Source organism: Arachis duranensis, chromosome 5, assembly GCF_000817695.3.
Source record: "Arachis duranensis cultivar V14167 chromosome 5, aradu.V14167.gnm2.J7QH, whole genome shotgun sequence".
NCBI lineage: Eukaryota > Viridiplantae > Streptophyta > Magnoliopsida > Fabales > Fabaceae > Arachis > Arachis duranensis.
In genome coordinates, this window is record NC_029776.3 from 29,217,885 (window position 1) to 29,228,818 (window position 10,934).

The following is a 10,934-nucleotide window of genomic DNA, read 5'->3' on the forward strand; positions in this document are numbered from 1 at the left end:
ATGTGCCTGAGCAAGATATCATGCAAGAAGAGACATACCAACAAGCTGAAATGGAAAGCTTTAATCAAGTACCATCTTCGGGTAATATCAATTTGTTGATGGAATTGGACAGAGGTGACATGAATGGATCAAGTGTGGACGTGCCTATGTCTATAGATTGAGGATGATTCAAATGATAATGATTGACTTCTTAATAGTTTTATTTTGGGGTTCACATCATATTTGCAATTGTTAAGTTATTCACTCTTTGCTCCATTTGTTTAACTTTTTTGAAAAGTATAATATATTTTAATCATATCAACTTTAAAAATAATAAGTATACTATGTAAAGGCAATTAAAAGGCCTAATTGATGTACTGTGGTACGAGTAAAGTCTCACAATACATATGATGTGCCTGAACAAGATATCATTGCAAGAAGAGGCATACCAACAAGCTGAAATAGGAAGCTTTAATCAAGTAGCATCTTCGGGTGATATCAATTTGTTGATGGAATTGGGCAGAAGTGACATAGATGGATCAAATGTGGACTTGCTTATGTCTATAGATCAAGAAGAAGAAGATGAAGATGATGATGATGATTCAAATGATAGTGATTGACTTCTTAGTAGTTTTATTTTAGGGTTCACAAGATATTTGCAATTACTAAGTTATCTACTTGCATAGAATGGTGATTGAGTTTAAAGTAGTTAAATTTTAGGAATTCACATCATATTTGCAATTGCTATGTTATTCACTCTTTGCTATATTTGTTTAACTTTTTTGAAAAGTATAATATATTTTAATCATGTCCACTTTTATTGATGTGCTTTTCTTTGTGTAATTATGTATTAAATGATGTAGATATTTTATTATTTCATTTCTTTAATGTTATTTATGTAAATTTTATTGTGGATTGTGTAACATAATGGCCTCATGAAGGTTGACAAGGGCTACTGCATCTAGTTCTACAACACCATTCCCTTCTCCAAGCCCGACATCCCCTACTCTAACCCCAGCAGCTCCTGCTCCAACCCTAGCAGCCCTACCCCAGCCCCGACGACAGCCCCCATTTCGTCACAGGCAGCCCCTATTTCAGCACCAGCCACTGTCCCTGTTTTATCACGTATTGGTAAAAAGGGACTTTCGCGTGGGATTGTAACAAATAGGGTGTTGAAAACAAAGACAAATGGAAAATTAAAATTGCTTATCTCTTTGGACAACTTAGCCCCTAATGGCATCTATGCTGATCTTTTTGCATTCGAAGTGGGTATTGTTACAAGACAAAATGCTCGTTTGGATATAGAGAAATGGAGCCAAGTTGGAGATGATGTCAAGCAAAAAATATGCGATATTATTTTGGTAATACATATTTATATTTTCGGCTATTATGTATATTAAATATTTATTTGTGCAAGTAATACGCAAAATGATTTTAGCTAAGGCTAATATTTGTTATCAAAGTTGGCACTCAAGATTGCATGAACACTATGAGTTGTATCAAACTGATGAAGAGTGCCTTCAAAATCCATCAAACAATGTTCTTCCAGAGACATGGGAGAATTTGGTGTGCTACTTTGGAAGTTCTTCTTTTCAGATTTGAATTTTTCGTTGTGACATCTATTGAGGTGTTCTTGTTTTTGTTTTGCTATTTTAGGTCAATGATATAATTATAACTGAACTCTTTTTGTCTTTTGTGAGTTTGGTATTCTATAGAAAAAAAGTTTAAGAAACAAAGATAATAGAAAGTATCATGTTGTAACACATATTAGTGGTCGAAAAATATTTCAAGTTGTTAGACATGATCATGTGAATAGTCTTGAATTCTTTAATTTGGTGTTATATTTTTTGCCATCTCACGTTTGCACTTAACAATATGTGATATTTTAAACTTTAAAAAATTTGCAGCGCCATCCTAGAACTGGTGTCGAGCCTGACATTTAAGAATTGTGACAAATTACTCATCAAAAGAATAACGGAGAATGGGTTAATGAAAAAGCTAAACAAACCGATGTAACATTACTAACCTTTTCCTTTTACTGTTGTATGAAAGTTAAATTTTATCTTCATTTTCGAATCACAAATTGGATTATGCAGGATGATATTAGCTGTATGATCAATGAATCCTGCGATTCTAAAAATTCTATCACTCCAAATGAAGTTTTTTTACTTGTGAGAGGTGAGAAAAGTTGTGCAAGTTATGGTATAAAGGCTTCAAAATCTAAGTTAAGGATTCAAACATAACTTCAAGAGGCAATGCAAGACCATGAGGAGCTAACTGTAACACCCTAACTTTTAGCACGTTATGATCGTACCAAAAGTAAGGAGTTACTAACCTATTTTTCTTATTTACTATTTATCTGTTTAATATTGAGCCTTTACGTCGATATCGCGTTTCCGATTTTAGGAAAATTCCAGAAAATAGATTTTAGTAATTAAAATAACATAACAAAAGATCTTCAAATAATAATAATCACATAATTATTAATAATAATAGATAGCCATACAATTAAATTCAATGTAAAACTCAAATACAAAACCTATTCCTTTGGATAAATAAAAACCCTGAAGCAACAAGGGCGAGGAAACTCTATAAAAACAACAGGAATCACAAGTAAATCTACTAGTTGTATGCATCTTCTTACTGAATCTCCGAACCTGTGTCACTGAAAGGATGGAAGATTTTGGGGTGAGAACAAATCACACGTTCTCAGTAGGGAATGGAAATGCCGTAAAAGTAATGAATTTAATGCAAATAATTAACTTATTTAGTAAAACTATTTTGTTAAACCTTTGAAAATACTTTTGTTTCTACTTTAGATAATTAATTACTTTTCTTTAAATTTTTAAACTCAAAACAGTTTTTAATCACAAAATTAGCCACACTAACTATTTCTCAACTACATAATCATTTTTCAATCACAACATCTCATCGTAATACATCCGTGAACTAACAGTACAAGTAAGGGATTCAAACCAACATACAAACAAGTCAAACAGCACAATCACAGAGAAGTAATACAAGTAAACACAACCAAATACAATTGTGCAAATAATATTATGCATGTCTATTTCTAATGCAGGCCATGAGCTCATGTGTCGGTTGCGTACCCGCTCCCGACATTACCTGGACCCAAGTCCCAGATATAGCTTTCCAGATACATACAGTGTGCTTATAAGTCGTACGGCTAGGCCGCATACAGTGTGACTTTAAGTCGTACAGCCAGGCCGCATACAGTGTGACTTTCCAAATTAATAAGCGTACATCTGGAAAACAGTTCTCAGTGTGTGGCATCCCCACTATACATTTGGCACTAAGGCCCAAACAATGTCACATCTGCTCTCCTGTGACAGATAGTCTCTTAAATTTTTTCTTTATCTTTGCTCTCTGCTCTCCTGTGGCAGAGGTCCTTCTAATTAATATATTCCTTTAATTTTTGTTCTCTGCTCTCCTGTAGCAGAGATTCCTTTAAGTTAATATATTCTTTAAATCCTTGTTCTCTACTCTCCTGTGGCAGAGATTCCCTTTCTTAAAAAAAACAAGCTCAAAACAATACTTTAAACAAAATCTCTCCTTACAAAATTGGATTTAAAAATATTATGCTTTTCTTAATAAATCGAGTTTAAAAAAAAATAGAGTACACCTTTTCTCAACTAAATAAATCTTAAATAATTTAATTTTCCAAAACCAAATCTTTTAAAATAACTTTTCAAATAAAACCTCAGATTTTATAAAATTTCGACAGCATTTCTTCTAAAATTTGAACTAAACCACCCTTACGGGTTCCCTATTCCTCAACAATTCACCAGCCTTTTTCTCAAATCAGCGAAATTTTTAATAATCAGAAAACAGTCACAAATAAACCGTCATCACAATAAATCCAGACCGAGCACAAACCTAAATCAATTCAACGCTCAACACAATATCATCCAATCAAATTAACATCTCCATTAACCAATAATTTCTCAAACAAGCTTGCATATCCACCATCACTAAGTAAATCTCAATTCCACAACAATCACATTTTTACAACCTCAATCCAAACTTAATTCCACCAATTAATCTCTCATAACAATCAAACCAGTCACATTCACAACAATAATCCATACTCAATAACATTACTATTACTAATATATATATATAGATATATTTGTAATTATCCAATTAACTTTGTAGGCATTCTAAATTAAAAATATTTATTTTTAAAAATAAATCCCCTACTTCCATATGAAATCAAAATCGACAAAAGTTCCGGAAAAACTTTCTGACCGAGCCGCTGAAAAGAAAAGTGTCAGAAATCATTTGTGCCTCCTAGAACTCCAGTTAGCCGAACTCAAGGAGAAGAGGAGCTATGTCACCGTCAACTTCTACCGAACAAAAATAATGCCAATATGTAGAGGATGAAGATACAAACACTTTTACCGGATTAGATTTTTTATTAGAATTATGAATAGCAAAAAATCAAGGTCGGAAGATCAATAAAAATCATGATTCTCTCTCTCTTTCTCCCTCGGTTGCTTCCTTCTCTCTTTTCTTCATATTGGTTCGTGATGAAAGTACCAAATAGAGCAAGATGATGAGTATGGAGATTAATAAATAAATGGGATATGTGTCATGGTTTCATGTGATCCACGGTCATATTGAATAGAAATCATACAAGAGAATGTGGCAATTAATTGATAATTATATGAGTGAAAGAAGGTTAGGTGTCAAACTTATACCAGGCACGTTTCTTTCTTTAATTTTCTTTGGTTTCTTAATCTCTTTCACCAAACACTACCAGAAATAAAGACGTTATTAACAGGAAGATATCCACAAACTAAAAAGAGTGATAAATTTATATGATCGTAGTAATCACTTTTTGTATTTTTATGGCCAAATTTTATGAAATTTTTTGACGATTTTATTTGTTTGTGGCTAATTTGAGATGAATTCTCTCAATGACCACAAATTCAATGATTACCGTAGCAAAATCGAATGATTTTCACTTCTAAATTTTGCGTTTAATTTGGTTTTGTCACTATAAGAAAATAGAGTTATTTTGACACTTTATTTTTTAATACCATAATTAAATGTCAAAATTAATATATATTTTTGACAAATATCACAAATGTCAAATTTTCTATATTTTCTTGACGAAAAATTTGACGGTAGAAAATTACTCCTCAATTTTGACACTCATTTGTTTTCAATTTACTCTACTATTTTTTTTCTTCTTTGGGCTCTGTTAATTTTGACATCACACTGCTTTCAGTTTAGGATTATACTACTCATTCTTTATCTTCAAAATCTCAATTTATTCTTTAGTTTCAAGATCACATCTCATTCTTTGTTAAAATTTTTTGTTGAGAATATTTTATAGTCAATAAGTGTCAAAATAAATAGTATTTTTGACAATTAATAAGTATCACAGAAAATATGTTCTCAAAATTTTCTAACAAATTATTTTTGACAGCCAATATTTATCAAAATAAGATTTAAATTTTTTCACAATCGCTTATATGTTAAAAATACTATTTTTGACAAAACTTTTATTAACATATTTTCATAGTTAAAATAGTGTCAAAATTTATTTTTTTTTGACAAATTTTAATTTTCTTTTACACATTATAACCCTAAAAAATAATCTATATTATTGTAGTGTGTCCTTCATCCCTCTCAAAATATTTTTATGCAATTTATGCTTTTTCAAAATTTAAACCGTAACTTAAGGTAAATTCGATTTATCAGGTGCAGACTTTTTCAATTCTTCAATTATTGAATTCTTCTCCTTCCTTTTGAGCGCTGCCATGAAAAATTAATAAAGTATGCTAATTATTTGATTTTAGATGTTGTTGATGATGTGCAATTTTCTCACTTCGTATGATTCTTGAATTTGGCCATATCTATGAATCATGTGTTTTGTGTTTTTTTTACTTAGTATTAGTTATGTACTGATTTGATTAATTTTTCCTTTTTGATTTAACAGTAATTTTTTAACATGGTTGTATTATTCATTACTTGTTACTAAATAAGATTGTAATGTAACCAAAGAGACTAAATTATATACATACAATTTCAATATTTATATTTTTTAGTTGTTACATTTTTTTGTGCGTGTTCTTTTTGGTCGAATGCAGTTTCAGTGTCCAATTTTATCGTATGCATTATTTAGAGACTTTAGTAATAAAATAAAATGATTCAATTGAAAATAAATATTAAAATTATAAAAAGAGTACATATTTATCTTTTTGATAAAATAGTTCTAACTAATTTTAGAAAGTAAAAAATACTAACTATGATTGATTGAAATAATAACTAATTTAATTATTTATTATTTAATTACTCACTATTAATTTATGGCAATATTAATAAATAGAATTTTAACTTTTAAAATTCAGAATATTAGTTTTATACCTATATTTTATTAATTTAATTTAAAAAATAAATTAAAATTATTTTTATGGGACTTCATTTTTTAATTATGTACAATTTTTTTTTCAATTTAAAGGTATCAAATTCTTAAGTTTTAAGTTTATTTATTTTAATTTTTACTGATGCCATTTTTTTTAAATTCAACGAATAAAAATTCTAAATTCTAATTAGTATGTGAAATTTTTAAAATATAGTTTAAAATTGTAAATTTTAGAATTTAATTTTTTATTAAAATTAAATTTTATTCTAAATTAAAAAGTTATAGTTACTTCACTAAACAAAATTCAAATTAACATATAATAAGATGAATGAAATTTTTAGCGACAATGTTTAGCGCAATTTTTATTAAGTAGGCCACTCACCCGGTCTTAACAATAACTCCTTCCCACTATTCTCCAACTCCCTGTTTGTTAGCTCCTGCAATTAATTCAAGTTTAATAACATGCAGCCAACCCCTTTCGCTAATAACATTTTCTTCCATTTTTTAGATATCATAATTTTTTAACACCTGCACTTAGATCAATTTAGCTAACCTTAAGAGCAATTCGCCCAAGACATTCCTGTTTAGGTTCTAGGTACGATCACACCGGACATTTTGTGAAAGAACAGGGACCATGATTTACAGTTCGAGCACCGTCAGTTTAAGTCGCGAAGAAGCAAGCAAAATCGGTAGAATCAGATTCTATCGGTAAACCTGAATAGCGAAAAAGGTTTTTAGGACATCATTTTGTTTTTTATATTTCTTTTATTCAATAATGAAATTTATTTTAGACTTTTTTTTTGTTATTCCAACATGCATTCTTTCTTTTGTTACTAGTTGTAGATAGATTCTAAATCACCAATTGGCATTTTGAAGGATGTTATGCAACTGAAAATGAAAGACCGCAAAGCAGCTGCAAATTACATCCGAGAAGTAAGTATTGTACCTGTTACGATGGGTAACCTAGGAAGCACCAATACAACACGGGATACAGACACGACACGACACGGATACGTCGACACATTTTTTTTATAAAAAATTAGATACGATATGTTTAGGATACGTTGTGAATTTAAATTTAAATAATATATTAAATTAATAAAATATCATATTGTAAATATAAGAGTAAATATAATTGCATAAAAAAGTCTTAAAATTATGTAATTATTAAAAAAATAAAAAATTTTAATCTACTCTTGCCATCTCGCTAACAGAAAATGTATCAGTTTCTTCTCCTCCAAGTCCATCATCTACAATCACCACGCACCACACAATATAGTTCTTCAGTTCGTCTTCAACCTCTGTATCTTCTATTATTCTTATTCTTCAATATAACGTAGAAAATCAAGAACGGCTAAGCTAGTGAGTAAGTAAGCTATCAAAGACAAACGGTAAATAGATTTATGTTTTGATTTATTAATTATATTATTTTTAAATTTAAATTTTGATTTGTTTTAATTTTAGAATATTTTAAAATTAGAAAGAAAAAATTGGTTAATCGGGCCATAAAATCACAAAATCAATTGAAGATTTGCAGTCCAGCAGAAAGATCCGTTTCATGAATATCTGAATCGTGTCGGACTCGTTTGGATTTGTAACCGCTCCACTAAAATTCTGCACCGCAAGAAGACACGTCGCCGATACGCTCGTTTGAAGTATCCACCGCGTGTCGGCGTCGGATTCGTGTCCGACACGGATACGCCGGCACCAAGAGAGAATCCGTGCTTCATAGTGGGTAACCGGAGATTAATGGGTTGGACAAGTTTGGCTGACCCAATCGTTTAAACGATGAAACGTCCAAGTGGGTTTGCGCTCCGAGACCCCCGTCCGACTTGTGTAAGGGAGAATGGGGGTGGTACCTGCAAAGACACTCCAATGCCAAAGTCAGCAAAGGGGTGAAATAGGTATAGAGAGTATTGGGCTTCTGAGATACCTGAGAGGTGTCAGTTTATTTATAGGGTTGAACCCATAACCACTGCTGAAGTAGTTCCGCCTTTTGAGATGGATAACCGCCCCCTTTATCTTAGGGAGGTTGAGATATGGCTCCTGGAAGTGCGTAGAGAGATTTTAGGGGCAGTTACTCATTTGAATGAGTGATTATCTACCAACTAATCTTCGTCCCCGACTTCTTTAGGGTTAGTCGTGGTAAGAACCGACTTCGTAGGGAGGAGGTCGGTATAAGGTGAGGCTCAATCCTTTTGGATTGGGTCTTTTGTTGGGACCTGGGCCTTATCATTGGGCCAGGGTATGAACAGTGCCCCTACTCGAGCCCAATTTCTTTTAATATTTGGGTTCGAGTATTCTACTCGGGGTCATAACCGACTTGTGAGGGAACCGACGTGATTGTTTGCAACCGACGTGAATTTTTGTGACTTTTAATTTTCACAGTTACGTCTAATCAAACGTCGCGTCCGTTAGGGGTATGCGTAGGTATTAATTACCTTGGTAACGGTGCATTCATTAATGTCCACTTCCATTTTTACCATTATGCCCCTAACGTGCTTATAAGTGCTTCCCCCTTCCTTTGTTTTTTCGTTTCTTCGATTTTTCAAATTTTTCCTTTCATCTGTTCGTGGAGCACTTTCGTATCTGTTCGTGGAACACTTTTGTTGAAGGCTTTCATCTTCCTCTACCCCTTTTCCGGTAAAGGTTGGTTCTTTCTTCCCTTCTTTTATTAAGTGCTTTTGCATGCCTTTTATTTTCTTTGGAGAGGGAGAAGGTGACGTCGTAGGCTTCTATTAAATTCCATGCCCCCTTAGGAACTCTCGTTTTTTATTCTTTTTCTTTTTCCTTTGTAGGTTTTCATCGTACCTTAGGAAAAATGTCTTCTGTAGAAGTTCTTGCTCAATGGGTTGATGTTACGGTCTTAGGGGAGGAAGCCTTGGTTGATGCCGAGTTTATCACCAACCTTCGCACTCATCACCATATTTGTACTTCTGAAGAGGATGAGCCAAAATATGAATTGGTGGTCCCGGGTCTGGAAGACCGGGTTTGTTTTGGGAGGGATACTGAGGAGGTCCCTCATTTTTTCTATATGTATGAAAGCATGATTACCTGTTTGGGTGTTTTTCTTCCATTTTCTGATTTTGAAATAGCTGTTTTACGTCACTGTCGAGTTGCTCCTACCCAACTTCACCCCAATTCTTGGGGTTTTCTAAAAATTTACCAGTTTATCAGCCACGCCTTAGATTTTCCGACCTCTTTGAGGATTTTCTTCTATCTTTTCCACATGACCAAGCCGTTCAGTGGGCTAAATAACAAGCAGCAATGGGTGTCTTTCCGAGCCATACAAGGTCGGAGAGTTTTCACCCTTTTTGATGAATCCTTCCATGACTTCAAAAATTATTTTTTCAAAGTTCAAGGTGTAGAGGGTCACCACCCCTTTTTTCTGGATGAAAATTCTGTTCCTCGCTTTCCTCTGTACTGGTTGGAGGCTTCCCCCTGTGAGAAATATGGTTTGGACGACTTGGATGAGGTGGAGGCAGCCATTGTGGGGTTCCTCCGAGAAGTGTGGGGGAGGACCCCATATCTAGATACCAAAAAATTTTTCTAGGGGTCGCCGACCTTTATCCAGACACAATTAGGTAGCCTTTGTCTTTTCTGCTTTATTTCCGACTTCTTTCCCCGACTTGTCTGACTTTTTTGGCTACTAATTTGTTTTTTGCAGAGATGGCGAAGAGGAATTCCAGTGAATTTTACAAGAGGGTCTAGGAGGCCAAAGCGAGGTCCCGTGCCAGGACCGGCAGCGCCAGGGTAGCTAGCTCTCCTCTTCCTCTTCCTCCCCCTTCTTCCCAAAATTTGGGGACCTCTTCTCGTCCTATTGTTGTTTCCTCCTCGGCCTCTTCTCAGCCGCCCCCTTCCCCCCGATCTTTTCCTGAGCCAGACGAGAAGAAGCGCAAGACTTTAGAGTCTTCCTCTTCTTTTGAAAGTGAGGCTAAGGTGGATGCTCCTGCATTTATCCGGAAATACATCTATCCCCATACCCATATAGGTATGGATGATGTTTCTGTCCGGAACCACCTCACTATTCTGGCTCAGGAAAATATCAGGGCGGCGGCGGTGTGCACTAAGTTTCTTGATATTTTTTAGAAGACTCCTCTTAGCTCTCTGGGTTCAACTTTGAGGGTTGAAGAGTTGGAGGAAAGGCTTCTCATGTATCAGAAACATGAGAAGGAGTTGAAGGAGGAGGTCGCTAAATTGAAGGAGGATAGGGATGGCCTTCGGGAGAAGGGGAGCAAGTTATAAGCCCAATGCAATATGGAGGAGGGCTTGAGGAAGAAGGCATAGGAGAGTTATTCGAGCTTGTTCAAGGACCTCGTGGAGGTGAGGAAGAACTTGTTAAATTCTCGAACTGCTTACGCCGAGTTGGAGGACTCTATTGCTGAGGGAGCCGAGGAGGCTTGGAAGATTTTTAAGGAGCAGGTCGGAGTCCTTGCTCTCGATCTGGATCTCTCTCCTTTGGACCCTGACAAGATTGTCATTGATGGGGCCATTGTGTCTCCTCCCCGACCTGTGTCTGAGTCTGAGTTGAAGACTCGGGGTCAGAGAATCATAGAGTCTC